The following is a 16,031-nucleotide window of genomic DNA, read 5'->3' as shown; positions in this document are numbered from 1 at the left end:
CTCTGACAACCCTCCAGACTATCCACTTACTAACCCACCCTTCTGCTTCCTCATCCAGGTCATTTATAAAGGTCAAAAAGAGGAGAAGTCCCAGAACAGATCCCTGCAGAACACCAGTAGTCACTGCATCGTTGATCCCATGCATCATTGCTTTCTGAATGAGCTTCGCATGGGGTACCTTATCAAATGCCTTTCTGAAATTCATATACACTACCTCCACTGCTCTTCCTTCTTCAATGTGTTTTGTTACATCCTCAAAGAATACAATCGGGTTCATAAGGTATGACCTGCCCTTGACAAAGCCATGCTGACTGTCCCTAATCAGATTATATCTCTTCATATGCTCGTAAATCCTGCCTGTCAGGATCTTCTCCAACAAGTTGCCCACCACTGAAGTAAGATTCACTGGTCTGTAATTTCCTGGGTTATCTCTACTGCCTTTCCTGAACAAGGGAACAACGTTTGCAACCTTCCAATCGTCTGGTTCTTTTCCCATCCCAATTGTTGATGCAAAGATCATTGTCAGAGGCTCAGCAATCTCCTACCTCACTTCCCACAGTAGCCTGGGGTATCTCTCGAATGTCCTGGACTTATCAAACTGAATGTCTTTCAAATGCTCCAGCACATCCTCCATGCACATGTTTCCACTCTCACTTCTGATTGGTCCTATTCTCACACGGCTCATCCTCTTGCTCTTCACATACTTGTAGAATGCTGTGGGGTTTTCCTTAATCCCGCTCAGGCAAGGCCTTCTCAGGGCCCCTTCTAGCTCTCTTAATTTCATTCTTGAGCTCCTTTGTAATTTTCTAGAGTTCTAACTACCTAGTTTCTTGAACTTTTCGTAAGTTTTTCTTATTAACTGGATTTTCTGCATCCTTTGTACACCATGGTTCTTCTACCCTACTATCCTATCCCTGCCTCAATGGGCCATTGATGTCCAACATTGATGGAATAATGTCTGAAATAAAAATAGAAAAAGCTGAAAATGCTGTAAATGGATATCATTATATCAGAATTGATCAGTCTGATACAAACAGAAAAAGAAAATGACCTGAATTTGCTGAACATAAAGGATATCTATATTAATCATTATTTTTGGTTCAGGCACTGCCTACTTTGCTGGGTATTTTTTAACATGCTCATTTTTCTTTTAGAATTCAACAATAACTTTGGTCTGCATTTGACAGCTTTTACATGTCCTATTACTTGTTTGCTTTTCTGTAACTTCCACCATTAACCTACCAACCAGATGACTCCATAAACAGTGTAATCTCCCAGGCAACTCTGACCTTGCCCTATCAGACATGCTCTTTTTGTACTGCACTCCCCTTCTCTCTGCCATCACCCTGTTTTCTTGTTTTCCCTGCTCTCATGAAAGGTCTCCAATCTGAAAAGCAAACTGTCGCTTTGGATTATCCCTGACTTTCTGAGTGTTTCTTACTTTTTAACATCTATTTTAGAGATGACCTGTGGTTCAGCTATCAATCCAGTTTGTAAACTTGATCTAAATGTGGTAAACCAGTGAGTGTGATTTTTATGTACTCACCTTCCATTCACAGCAAGTTTGAAAAAATTCTCCAGGTTATAGCAGGAAAAAGTTGCTGCAGTATCTGTTCTCTCTTTAAAATTATTTTCTGAGTAAATTAAGTTTATTTTCATGATTTGTATGCTCTGCCTTGCCTCCCGATTCATTATTGACATAGAGCAGTCAACAACTACCCTGTTCTAAAACACTGTGTAAGAGTCAGCCTAATTTGGATGAATGCACATCAGAAAGTCTTATTCTGGGAGTTTAGTATTTAAAACGATTTAATTGAAGGACAATGGAGACCATCATTAAGGTGAATAAATCAGGATATTTAGATAAAAAAGTGATGCAAATATGATCAGGCAATTCTGTTGCATACTCTGCATTCATGTATGCCTTTGTATGGAAATGTATTAACTTTAATGTTATATTTCATTATTTTGTGGCAAGAGTTAAGAAAATTGCTAATAAGAGGAATGTTGGGGCTGTGGGATTAGATAGTCATTCCAGTTTAACAGATGTAGAGTATACGAGAAATAGGCTGGATAATTTAGCACTGCGGTTCCAACCCAATGGAAAATACATTGCCTTTCACATTGGCAAGGCAAGAGGAATGAATAATAATGCAGTCTTTGGGCTAAAAAAAGAAAACAAGTGATAAGCTGAATTTGATGAGGAATTATACTGCCTGTACCATAATTGCGAGTCAGAACCAAAAGAAGTGTTGTACTTTGTGTGTGCAGGTATTGGGTTTGCTGACTATGACGTTCTAAAACTAAAAGGAAGACCTTAAGCACTACCCAATATAAATAGCCACCTGTACTCTCACTAAAGGAAGGTTATATTGTAACTACCGAATCTTCAGAGAATACTTCATTTCCCTGTTTATCCTCCTTGGCGAGTTTAGCTGCTAATAACCACTATTTGAGTAGTGGATCTCCTCTTCCTACCAAGGAGGAGATACTTCCAGTTAACAAAGTAATTTAAACACAGTCCATTTATTTTCAGTGATATGCATTTAAATCCAAACAACATTCTTGAAGCACAAATTTAAACTCACAGAGGATATCTAACATAAAAGATTTCCAAACTACAAACCATTTCTAAAACACAAGGATCTCCAAATCACAGGTACAATTCCTATAAGTTAAAGAGACATACCCATGAGCTGCAGATGAACAGGTCATCCATTGCAGAAATTGAAGGCAGCGTAATAGATTCTAGTTCACCCTGTCATTCTTCTTGATGTTTCTGGACCATTCCTAAAAAGCAGGACTTGCTCTCTTTGTTTGTACTGTCTTTTTGCCTCTTGGGTGATTTCACACACATATGGAATCTTTTCCAGATACCTTTTTAACACAAATAATCTGAAAGCTTTGGGAGACAGATCCTAGGTACCCAATGTGATGCTATGAAGCTGACTGAGTATACAAACCTTCCAACTGTTAACTGATCGCCTATTGCTATGCTGAATATAATATCAATATAGTCTGTAAGCTTCCTTGAACTAAACAATTTAGCCAGCATTGTCCAGTTTGAAGTGAGATAAATTAACATACTCATTGTCTTAATTGCACATCATGAGCAATTAGCCCAGGTGCTTTGGGGTCAGCAAGTCTATGGCTCTATAGACAGTGCTGTTTGTAAAGCTGTCTTCTCAACTTCAAACTGATTATTGCTTGTCAATTACATTAAGAAATAAAGACAAGCTCCTATTTACAACCAGCAGCTAAACAAAGAATATTGGTTGGAGATTAACTTGCTCAAAAACACCACTTTGATATTTGGAAGTGTTAGCTGTCTTGTTTAGAAAGCTGAGCTTGGCAAAAAATGCAAGGCCCCTTGGATGGTAAATCTGCATCACTTAAGCAGAAAGTTGACTAGTAAATCAGGATGCAGATTAGGAAATAAAATTATAATCAGATTTATTTAACTGTAGGACACCACCCCCTCCTTCTTCGCCCACTTCTAATGGAAACCAATAAAATTCATCTGATTAACATATATAGATATAAAGTATTAACTTCTTGTCTCTCTATGGTGACTGCCTAATCAGCTAGGTCTTTAAAAGATTTTCTGTTTTATTTCAGGTTTCATGTATCCAGTATTTTTCTTTTGGATGCCCTATCTCATCCATTTTCTTATTTGATCCCCACATTCTTTGATTTGAATGGCCGAAAGTCTTTTGATCCCTTCTTTATATGTAGTCAATGACTGAGTTTATTCACCTCTCTGATATCGTGTTATGAAGTCTTACAAACCTCTATATGAAATAGATTTTTCCCCAGTTCCTTTCAAAATGACCCACCCCATAGGACCGAAACTCCCTAGTTCTAGACTCTCCACCAAGAGGATATGGCCTCTTGCCTTATGTGCTGTTAATTCATCTCAGATCTTGTGTTTTGATCAGATCAATTCCCATCTGCTAAATTTCAGCAAATAACAGAAACTTGTGCTCAGTCTATGCTTAGGATAGTCCCATCATCCCAATAATTTATTTAACAGATTTGCACACCAGTAATTCCACAGCAGGCATTTACTTGCTCACAATTCCAATTTAAGGAGTTCAGCATCTATAGTTATATATAATAGTGCAAGTGAGATCTAGCCAAACCTCTGTATAACCTCGGAAAGGCTTCTTTACCCTGCCATTCCTATCTACTTCGAGGAAAGGCTGACTTAATCTGAACTAGCACATGACAATCTAACTGCACATCAGCATTCATCAATTTTCTAATAATTATAGTGGACAATAAATTGGGTCAGCAACCCTATGGATTCGGATCTCAAAACCTATCATCAAGTTATTAAAGTTAATTCATTATCAATTCATGGGTTGCTGTACTGAAAATTCCGATTATTGTAAAACTCTTTATCAGGCTCACTATTCCCATTTAAGGAGGGCTCCTAAAACTTCCAGTTAATCTGACTGTTAAGCATCTTTAAACCTTTGTACGTGGTTTGAATCCGTATGGTTTATCAAGAAAGGGCTGTAAAAACAGTCTGTTAAGCAAGCACATGTTTTATTTGCTAACTTCATTGCTTGTAAACTTTGAACTAACGTGTTCAAGTTTATTGTTATCATGGGCATACTCACACACGGTATAAATGGCATTAAAGTTAGATATTGCAGCAGCATCATATTACATTACAAAATGACAAACATAACTTCATGTAAATTTTTAATAGCCAATCCTTTTAGACTCTTGGAAACATTTATTGCTTCATTCTGTCAAATATTCTGCAATTTAATACGTAATCCATGCTTGTCTCTTCTTACTAAACTCCAGAACTTTGGACTTCCTGCATTTGTCCATTGACCTAGATGATCTGTACTCTTTGGATTATGCTGCACTCATTAATATCACTGACCATTCTCATTTCCTGTGACTGACTATTTTCATTGTAACATCGAGGAGCAGGGCCTCTAAGGTAGGATTCACTGGATTACTTTCAGTGCCTGAATGTACTGCCTCTGGTGGTGGTAGAGACATTAGAGACTTTTAAGAGACATTTAAATGTGAGGAAAATGGAAGAATCTGGACATTGTGTGGAGATCAGAAGAAATGAGTTTAGTTAGCCATTTGATTAGTAATTTAATTGGTTTGGCACAACATTGTGTGCCGAAGGGTCTGTTTGTGTGCTGTACTGTCCTGTGTTCTTTGTTGTATCCTTATCTGTCCTCTGTCATTTATACAAAGTTGTACATTGTGATTCCAATACTCACCCCTGTGGAATTGTAAGAGCTTTGCTTCTGAGGTCACTCCACATAATGTCTCTAAAAGGTATCAATAAATCCCTCTACTTCGCCATTTTATTTATTGGCATACACTTTGTGAATTTGCATGTGGTAACCTGTCCTAAGGTTTTGGAATAGAACATCAACATTCCAACCAAAATAGAGCTCCTCCAAGAAAGTAAGTACATATTTTAATTCCTTCAGAATATATGTTCTCCCTCTTTACCTGACCTGATCTTCCAGATGGCCCCTTGTCAGAGTTTCCACTGCTTTCTTATAAATGATCATATGTTTATAATTTGTAATTTTACCTCTTGATTCTGGTGAAGTGAGTACAGATGAGAAAGGCAAGCTAGATAAAGACCACTGTGTGAAGGGTGAAGAGATATGTAGAACAAACGTGAAAGAACTAAAAGTGGCATGTGAGAAGACTTTTGATGTGAAGAGACTTTAGGCAAGGTTTGGAATGCACAATTGCCTTCATAGTGGTTGGAGACAAAGTCAGTTGTAGTTTCAAATAGGAATTGGATGGTGCTAGAAAACAAAGAATTTACGGAGTTATGGGCAAAAGACAAGAGAGTGGGACAAGCTATATTGTTACTGTAGAGAAATAGTACAAACGCAATGGGCTGAATAGACTTCCTTCTGTACTCTTAATTTATGATAATAGCTGACACTCAAATTTGATGATTTGCGCTATTCTTTTGAAGTTTGCAAGATTTTAATTTGGTTTCCGATCTCTGTAGCATCTAGTGCAAAATTAAGTGGGACTGTAAGGACCTAGAATATTGTTTATGTTATGCTTTGTAACTCCAAAACACAAAATTAATTCAAAAGGACTCCGAAATGTGAGCCTAACTTAGCTTTTACTTCAAGGTCGGTCGCATGGGTCACGTGGTAGTGTCATGACGTATTCAATTCATGTATTTTTACATATAACCTGTGATGAATTACTTAAGTAAAAACTGCTGAATCAGCAACATACTTATGTTACTTAAATAATACTGAAATATTAAATACACAACATTCCTCCCTGCTCAGCTTTAAACTCCAACTTAATTTAGAATTCATCTCAACTATATGCACAGTATACTATATAATACAACTACTATACAGACATCCACAGCATAGTCAATTTTTAAATTGTCCTATTCAGACTGAAAGATTGCTCTGGAGGATTTCTTACTCTTGTCGGATAATGTCTTTCCTGACAAAGGAGGTCACACTGCTTGGCAGGTGAGACCTGTGGCTGTGAAACAATCTCAGGTTCTGGGTCTCCTCTATGGTGGTGGCAGGAGTTGACTCTGAGGCTGCAGAAAGTAGTTCTGACAGCTCTGGACGCCCTTTTTCTTCTTCCCTTTTCTTCTAGTTTGTGCATCTTGATAAGGTCCACTGAGTTCACTGGAGTATTCTCTTGTTAATCCTTCTATTGCTCTCTTTGTGATCTGATGAATCCTCTGTATTCATATCTCCATTGACTCCTTTCTTTTTGACCTTCCATTCATACATCTGGGCTTTGGTCTTAGTGTCTGCTTTTTACAAGTAACTTTTTGTCTTCCACTTGAAGTTCATGCAATTAACCTTAATGCATGCAGAGTAAATTCTGGTTCCTTATACTCACAAAAACCAAATGCTTGCAACTTTCCTGAAGCGCCTTGAACTCTCTTCCACTTTAAAACTAAGCCACATTTTGCAAGAAGCTTTCTCAGATATGTTGCCTACAAAAACTGTTGTAGTCGGGCCCCTGCTTTTGTCACTTTCTTGATTCCTCTGAACATCATAGCCCTTACTTGGTTCAATATGCTTTCCAACCAGAGGCATAGAGGTTGGCACTATCACCTGTTTGCCCCCTGTTGGCAACAGTTCATGGTGTGTAGCATGGTGACAGTTGTGGCATCATCCAGTATCTTCCTTAATTGGCTTCCAGTTTACTCTTTCACAGGTGGTGTGGCATGCAAATAATGGTGGATGGATCTGCAATCAAGTTGCAATTGTCTCAACCAGTTATGCCCCCGCAATGCTGGCCCTCCTGTTTTAACCACGTATGATGTGGCTGGTTGGTTGCTGCGTTTTACAGTTACGAATGTCATTCTCAAAGCATTAGTTCTGAGTTGGATATTTACAGGCTTCGGTTTAGTGTCTTTGAAATGCCTTTCTAACTCATTTTGTAGAATGACTGAACCAGCTGAGCCCATGACCAGTTCCATTTTAATGAATTTGCCATTCACTTCTGGTATAAGCCGTATTGTGTCTATTATTAATTTTCACATTGTAAATCTCAAGACAAATCAGTCCTGTGTGTCACTCTTATCACTATCAGCTTTCTAACAATAATAATTACTTTATTGATCCCAAGTGGAAAATGCTTTCGTTACAGGAGCAATATTTAAAAACACACTTAGCAGTTTGCAGACTTAACTAACAATAACATACAGAATAATAACATACACAATAATGTAACAATGTGCAATAATACGCAATAATAATGTATGATATAATAAAGCAGAGACTGTGATGCATGTTCTCCTGTCGCTCAGAAATGAACTGTTGTATATGCTTATTGCATTTGGTAGGAAAGATTTTCTGTAATGATCCTTATGACAGCAGAGCTGAATGAGTCTTTTTGAAAAGGTGCGCTGCTGCTTATTCAGTAGGTCATGGAGAGGATGTGCCAAATTGTCCATAATGGATAGCAGATTGTAGCCAAGGACAAATCCTGACTTTTTGAGTATTTTATTTTGTCTTTTTGTTTCAATGGCATGAAGAATAGTGTTGTTTTTGAAATTGCAACCTGACTTTTTATCTTTTCCTCTTCTCTATGCAGTCTGTTTATTTTTGTCTGCTGGATATACTCTTTGAGTGTGACCTACTTTGTTACATTTTCTGCAAGTTTCACCTTTAATCTGCATTGATCTGGTGTTTGTAAGCCCCTGCCACAATGGTAACACAATTTGTCCAGCCAGGCTGGTTTCTGTATAGACATTGCAATTTGTTCATGCTCACTTTCAGTCCTGACTGCAACTCATTTGCACGTCTGCTGTTTCTATTGATACAGCTATTTCAACTGCTCATAAATGCAAGGTGTGCTTCAGCTGGGAACTGTTTTTGAATTTTGTCTTTAAGATTCCACAAACTAAATGATTTCTTAGTGCGTCAGTTTCGAGTGCTTCAGTGCATCAAGTTGATGGTTACCTGGTCGGTCAGGGCATCAAAGGATATGGTGAGAAGGCAGGTGTATGTAGTTGAGTGAGATCTGGGATCAGCCATGATGGAATGGTGGAGCAGACTCAATGGGCTGAATGGCCTAATTCTGCTCCTATGTCTTATGGTCTTATGATCATTAAGCCCATCATTACACTGCCAATGAGACCATAAGACCATAAGATTAGAGGAGCAGAGTTAGGCCATTTGGCCCATTGATTCTGTTCTGCCATTTCATCATGGCTGACCAAATTTTCCCCTCATCCCCAATATCCTGCCTTCTCCCTGTATCCCTTCAAACTCTAACCAATCAAGAATCTATCAACCTCTGCCTGAAATATACATAAAGATTTGGCCTACAAAGCTGCCTGTGGCAAAGAATTCCACAGATTCACACACCCTGGCTAAAGAAATTCCTCCACATCTCCATTCCAAAAGGATGCTCCGCTATTCTGAGGTGTGTCCTCTGATCTTAGACTCTCTCACTATAGGAAACATCCTTTCCACATCCGCTCTATCCAGGCCTTCCACCATTCAATGAGGTCACCCCTGGCCCAGAGCCATCAAATACTCTTCATATGACAAGCCATTCAATCCTGGAATTATTTCTGTGAACCTCCTCTGAGCTCTCACCAGTTTCTTTTTTAACATAAGGTGACCAAAACTGCTCCAAGTGAGGCAGCAGTAGTGCTTTATAAAGTGTCAACATTATATCCTTGCTTTTATATTCTAGGCCTCTTGAAATGAATGGTAATGCTGCATTTGCCTTCCCCACCACAGACTCAGCCAGCAAATTAACCTTGAGAGAATGCTGCACAAGGACTCCCAAATCGTTTACACCTCAGAATTTTGTATTTTCTCTCCATTTAGAAAATAGTCAACCCTCTCATTTCTTCTACCAAAGTTCATGACCATACACATCTGAACACTGTATTCAATCTGCCACTTTTTTGCCCATTCTCCTAATCTGTCTAAGTCCTTCTGTAGCCTCTACTTCCTCAAAACTACCTACCCCTCCACCTATCCTCGGATCAATTTAATATGTAATCCAGACTTTGCTACAAAGCCATCAGTTCCATCATCCAAATAATTGACATGTAATGTAAAAAGAAGTGGTCCCAAAACATACTCCTGTGGAACGCCACTACTTACTGCCAGCGAACCAGAAATGGCTCCCTTTTTCCCCCACTCTTTTCCTCCTGCTAATCAGCCACTGCTTTATCCATGCTAGAATCTTTCCTGTAATACTATGGGCCTGTAGCTTGTTAAGAAGCCACCTTGCCAAAGGCCTTCTTAAAATCCAATTATGCAATGTTCAGCCAATCTCTTCAATTCGACCACAAATGCTGAAATGGATTCTACTTCCTTTTGATTCCACTTATGGCTCCTAAAATGTTCTGCGATCAGCAGTGGCTTTGGTTCTAAATGTTCTTGCATTACTTTCATATATCAGAAAAACTGACTTTGGCCTGTTTGGTTGGAGCAGTCAAACTCCTAAGCAAACTCTATGTGTTTAAATCTAAGGCAGTCAGGAAAATTGTTGCTTATTGTGGTCTTCTGGTTAGGTAGAAATGGCTGGCTACATTGTAGTTGTTGCTCATCAGTAATTTCATTTGCTTTAAAATCAAGAATCCATGACACCAGGAAAACATCCACCTGCATCGCTGTCAGCTTGTCCCCCAGCAGAGCAGGGCGGATGGTGTTGAACGCACTGGAGAAGTCAAAAAACATGACTCTCTCAATGCTCGCTGGCTTGTCCAGGTAGGCGTAGACACGGTTCAGCAGGTAGACGACGGCATCCTCAACTCCTAGTCGGGGCTGGTAGGCGAACTGGAGGGGATCTAAGTGTGGCCTGACCATAGGCCAGAGCAGCTCCAGAACAAGTCTCTCCAGGGTCTTCATGATGTGGGAGGTCAATGCCACTGGTCTGTAGTCATTGAGGCCGCTGGGGCGCGGCATCTTCGGCACAGGGACGAGGCAGGACGTCTTCCACAGCACAGGAACCCTCTGGAGCCTCAGGCTCAGGTTGAAGACATGGCGAAGTACTCCACATAGCTGAGGGGCACAGGCTTTGAGCACCCTGGTACTGACACTATCCGGTCCTGCAGCCTTGCTTGGGTTGAGACGTTTCAGCTGCCTTCTCACCTGTTCAGCTGTGAAGTTTCGTGTGGGGGGGGGTATAGTCATGAGAGCAGGGTGGGGGACTGTGAGGAGGGGTAGGAGGGGAGAGTGGAATATGTGTTGGTTGGGGGCCGACAACAGATGACTCATCTGGGGGATGGGTAGGGGCCACAATGTCAAGTCTGTTAAAGAACAGGTTAAGTTCGTTGGCCCTGTCCACACTGCCTTCAGCTTCTCTGTTGCTAGTTTGTGGAATCCAGTGATGGTCCTCATCCCCCTCCAGACCTCTCTCATGTTGTTCTGCTGGAGTTTCCACTCAAGCTTCCTCCTGTACCTGTCTTTAGCCTCCCTGATCCTGGCTTTCAAGTCCCTCTGTATTGCCCTCAGCTCCTCCCTATCTCCATCTCTAAACACCCTCTTTTTAGCGTTCAGGATGTCCTTAATGTCCTTTGTTACCCATGGCTTGTTATCTGAATAACAAAGGAGAGTTCTTGTCGAAACATTGCAGTCCACACAGAAGCTGATGTAATCAGTGATGCACTCTGTGAGCCCATCAATATCCTCTCCATGTGGCTCACAGAGTGCTTGCCAGTCTGTCACCTCAAAACAGCCCTGGAGTGCCTCGTAAGCCTCCTCCGACCACTTCCTTACTGTCCTCGAGGTTGCAGGTTTACTCTTCACCAGAGGCACTTAGCAGGGTTTTAGATGCACCAGGTTGTGATCTGACCTTCCCAATGGGGGAGGGGAGAGGAGCTGTATGCATCCTTAACGTTAACGTACATCAAATCCAGAGTCCTCTCCCCTCTGGTTGTACAGTTTACGTACTGCGTGAAGTTGGGGCAGTGTTCTAGCCATGGTAACATGGTTGAAGTCACCAGAGATGGTAATGAGGGCACTCGGGTGCTGGGTTTGTAATCTGGCTATGACGGTGTAAATGATGTTACACGCCGACGTCGGGTTGGCAGAGGGAGGGATGTACACAACAACCACAATTGCATGCGAGATTTCCCTTGGCAAATAATATGGCCGGAGTCCAACAGCAAAAAGTTCAATATCTGGGCTACAAACACGTTCCTTGATCGTAATATGACCAGGATTGCACCATCTGTTGTTTACCAGAACCGCAAGCCCCTCCCTCCTTTATGCTTACTGCTGTCAGTGCAATTCCGGTCAGCCCGAGTGGTCTGGAAGCTCTCTATGGGAACGTTTTGATCGGGTATGTCCTTGTGCAGCCACGTTTCAGTAAAACACATGACACTGCTCTCCCGAAATGTTCTCTGACTCCTGACAAGCGCCGTCAATTTGTCCATTTTATTACCCAGCGATCTCACATTGCTCATGATGAGAGAGGGGAGACACAGCTTATAACTTCTCTTCTCCGTAAGCCTCTGTTGTCTCGACCCGGTCCTCTTCCCTCACCTTTTTGATCCCCCTCTGCATCCTCTGTGTGTTTTCCTCCAGATTTCAGCCGGGGTGTCCACTGCTCTGTTCGCTAAACTGGCCGGCATAAGCGCAATCAGCTGGTCCCTGGAGTAAACAATGCGACCATACTGCTGCCCCACTAATGAGACGTGTCCGGATGTAACTATTTCCAGTGCTAAAAAACCAAATAAAACTCTCTCCACCAGCATGTTAGAGAGGGTGCAGCTTCAACGTGTTACTGTGAGAAAAAAATACAACAAATAACCCAAGTTAAAAAGTTTAAAAAGTAAGAAACTAGATGGAGCAACTGTAACAGGCTGCATGCACGACCGGCGCATTGAGACCGCAGACCACAGTACGTGTGCTTGCAACACTGTGTGTCCGACAGAGTGATCAGCAGCTCTAGGGCTCCACAGGGGACTGTATTGTCTCCCTTTCTCTTCGCCATTTACACCTCGGACTTCAACTACTGCACAGAGTCTTGTCATCTTCAGAAGTTTTCTGATGACTCTGCCATAGTTGGATGCATCAGCAAGGGAGATGAGGTTGAGTGCAGGGCTACGGTAGGAAACTTTGTCACATGGTGTGAGCAGCTTAATGTGAAAAAGACTAAGGAGCTGGTGGTAGACCTCAGGAGAGCTAAGGTACCGGTGACCCCTGTTTCCATCCAGGGGGTCAGTGTGGACATGGTGGAGGATTACAAATACCTGGGGATACGAATTGACAATAAACTGGACTGGTCAAAGAACACTGAGGCTGTCTACAAGAAGAGTCAGAGCCATCTCTATTTCCTGAGGAGACTGAGGTCCTTTAACATCTGCCGGACGATGCTGAGGATGTTCTACGAGTCTGTGGTGGCCAGTGCTATCATGTTTGCTGTTGTGTGCTGGGGCAGCAGGCTGAGGGTAGCAGACACCAACAGAATCAACAAACTCATTCGTAAGGCCAGTGATGTTGTGAAGATGGAACTGGACTCTCTGACGGTGGTGTCTGAAAGGAGGACGCTGTCCAAGTTGCATGCCATCTTGGTCAATGTCTCCCATCCACTACATAATGGACTGGTTGGGCACAGGAGTACATTCAGCCAGAGACTCATTCCACTGAGATGCAACACAGAGCGTCATAGGAAGTCATTCCTGCCTGTGGCCATCAAACTTCACAACTCCCCCCTTGGAGGGTCAGACACCCTGAGCCAATAGGCGGGTCCTGGCCTTACTTCCTGGCATAATTTACATAATACTATTTAACTTTATGGTTTTATTACGATTTAATTATTTATGGTGCAACTGTAACGAAAACCAATTTCCCCCGGGATCAATAAAGCATGACTATGACTAAAATACTGCTCAGTATACAAAATCCGGTTATATTTTGTGCGATCAAACATGTCAGTCCTTCCAATTTAGCCAGCCATTTCTGCCGTCGTATTGGGAGACCACAGTCTTTGTGGCTTAGGAATAACATCTCAATCTCGCTGACAATGAACACTGGTGCACCACAGGGATGTGTGCTTTGCCCACTGCTCTGCTCTTTCTACATCGTGATTACGTGGCTAGGCATACCCGAAATGCCATCTATAAATTTGCTGGTGATACAGCCATTGCTGGCAGAATCTCAGGTGGTGATGAGAGGGTGTACAGGAGCGACACATACCAGTTAGTTGGTATATTCATGTTATCATGAACATTATCATGTATTTCATTGTTCTGCTGCTGTAAACAACTTTCATGACATATGCTGGTGATACTAAACCTGATTGTGATTCTGTTTCTGCTGCTTTTTTTATGATTATTACCACTTTGTGTTCACTGTTTACGAAGCCGTGAATTCTTTTGTTTTCTGCATTTTTTAAAGCTTGACTGTTCCTGCACGTGCTGCGCTGCATTTTAAAAAAAACTTCATCACATCTCGCGGCACTGTTTTTTAAAACTTGAATGTCTCACTGTGCTTTAACTGGTAGGCAGTCATCTTGGGTTTGTTTAAAACTTCCTTGTCACCACTGTTATGTTTTGTAACTCCAAAACGTAAAAATAATTCAAAGGAAAAGATGGGAGTCTTAGTTTTTATTTTAAGCAAGATGCATACGTATCATGTGGTAGTGTCATGACACATATAATTTGCATATCTTTACGTATAACCTGGAATGATTATTTAAACAAATTAGGAATGCTTAAACAACAACATATTTACAGTATTAGTCAAATAAAACTAAAATATTGAATACTCAAGTTTATCTTTGGCTGGCTGAACTTTTTTCTGCATCTGTATTTGTGATATTAAGAGTTCCACCTCTTCCATATCTTATACATCATAAGATGCTACTTTCCCGCATTTCTCCCTCACTCCCAACTCTTCCACAAACTGAGGATTTAATTAACCTAACATTCCTTTCACTTTACCTGCAAGTGTTGTGCATGCATGCGCTGTTTCTCTGAATCTATTTAACACTGTCATAGTCCTTTATATTTTCAGTATATTTGCTTCCCTCTGTAGTAATTTTCCTGTTTAAATTTAAGTATTTCACTTTCTGTAAGAACTTGCATATTTATTTATTTAAATCAGTTTATTTTTTCTTCTCTTGTTTAGTTCTCCTTTATTTTCTAGGATCTGCCTCTATTTTTTACTGTACTATTTTAATTGTTAAGTGCACTTTATTTTTTACAGCATGCTATTGTAAGGTCTACTGTTCTGTAATTTATTCATCTGATAGATATTTAATCTATTTTATCTATACTGTGTTCAAAAATAAAGAATAAGAAATTTAAGATTTCCACTCTCCAAATGTTCCTTCACCGGTTGATGTTCACTTTCTACTGATTAACTAGAAGTACTGTAAATCCAGTACACCCATGCACCTGTGAGTTCTCACACCTGTTTAAAGATGATTCTTGATTTTAAGTTAGCTTCCTGCATACGGATTGTCCCTACTGAAGGATTGAAATCTCTGTAATTGCATTTGAGAATTTAGGAACAATCTGTTCTGTATGTGAGGTCTCCCTGCAATGCTCCCATTTTGCTTTTGTGCAACATTGCAGAAGTTAACCTTTTTTGCACTTTTTACCAAAAATAACTTTTTCCCCTCAACAACCTATAGTCTTCCAGTTACACACTATAAACCTTCATCCTACTCTTGCTACTTTTTGTCATCTTTCAATTGTTTGCCATTAGCTTTTGCTTTTAGCATTGTTACGTACCCTGTAACTGGGTTGCCAAACCAGCAGAAATGGATCACTCAGTTGGAGTCTGGATTACTAGAACTAAGAAAGTTTTATTAAAGAAACAAGCAACACAGTACTCTAATCAAAAGGATAATGAATGCAACAGTTCAGCAATGATAAACACACATGTACACAGAATTAAGATAACAGGATCAATCAAGCTCTATCGTTGTCTAGGGGTAAATGACCAGTTTCAAAGTAACGCAAAGTTCAGTTCAGTTCGCAGTAATCGCTGCCGTGGCGATGGACAGTGGGGAGGGGGAGGAGAGAGAGAGCAAAAACAAATGAATATTCAAGGCTTCCACACACAGACCTTCGCAGTCAGCTTTCGGGCGAGTCCTTTGTGATGTCATCTGAGGTCACCGACCGTGACCCCTCCGTTTCCAGATACGATCGTTTCCCTGCGCTGAACCTGGCACCCAGGCAAGGGTGGACACACACCAGGTTCCCGCCGATCATGCCTTTCCACCCTGTGCGTTTATGGCCCGGTACTTCCCACCGACTTGTGAGAGGCACACCGCTTCCAGGGTCTTATTACCTCGGGTGTCGTGTGTGTCCTGCCTTAGCGAACTTGTCCCTTTTTATCCCCCTGCTGGGTATCGCCTGTCCATCACTTCAAACAGTTCAGGGTTCAAAGGGGGAGCCGCTCTTGACAGCTCTCTTTCCCCTTCATTACACATCTCCAAATGCTGCTCCATTGTTTTCCTTATCTCTCTCTCTCCTGAAGGCAGGTGGCAGACCAACTGCTGATCACACAGGACAGCTAACATCTTAATCTATGTGTATCCTTGTCACACTTCCC

General features: G+C 41.1%; 1 protein-coding gene across 4 annotated transcripts in view; it reads left to right on the top strand.

Moving 5' to 3' along the window:
- Positions 1 to 16,031, top strand: part of LOC134344331 (band 4.1-like protein 4B) — a 403,206-nt gene that overhangs the window by 66,737 nt on the left and 320,438 nt on the right. Inside the window, exon 1 of one of the 4 annotated variants that reach the window (XM_063043917.1) lies at positions 4,859 to 4,960. The exons of 2 other annotated variants lie outside the window; for them this stretch is intronic. The gene's annotated coding sequence lies outside the window, so the exon portion shown is untranslated. Of the gene's footprint in view, positions 1 to 4,858; positions 4,961 to 4,983; positions 5,446 to 16,031 lie in introns of those variants that run through there. One more of the 4 variants, XM_063043919.1, reaches the window with a different exon arrangement.

Source organism: Mobula hypostoma, chromosome 3, assembly GCF_963921235.1.
Source record: "Mobula hypostoma chromosome 3, sMobHyp1.1, whole genome shotgun sequence".
NCBI lineage: Eukaryota > Metazoa > Chordata > Chondrichthyes > Myliobatiformes > Myliobatidae > Mobula > Mobula hypostoma.
Note: the sequence above shows the minus strand (reverse complement) of the source record. Positions and strands in the feature narration are given on the sequence as shown.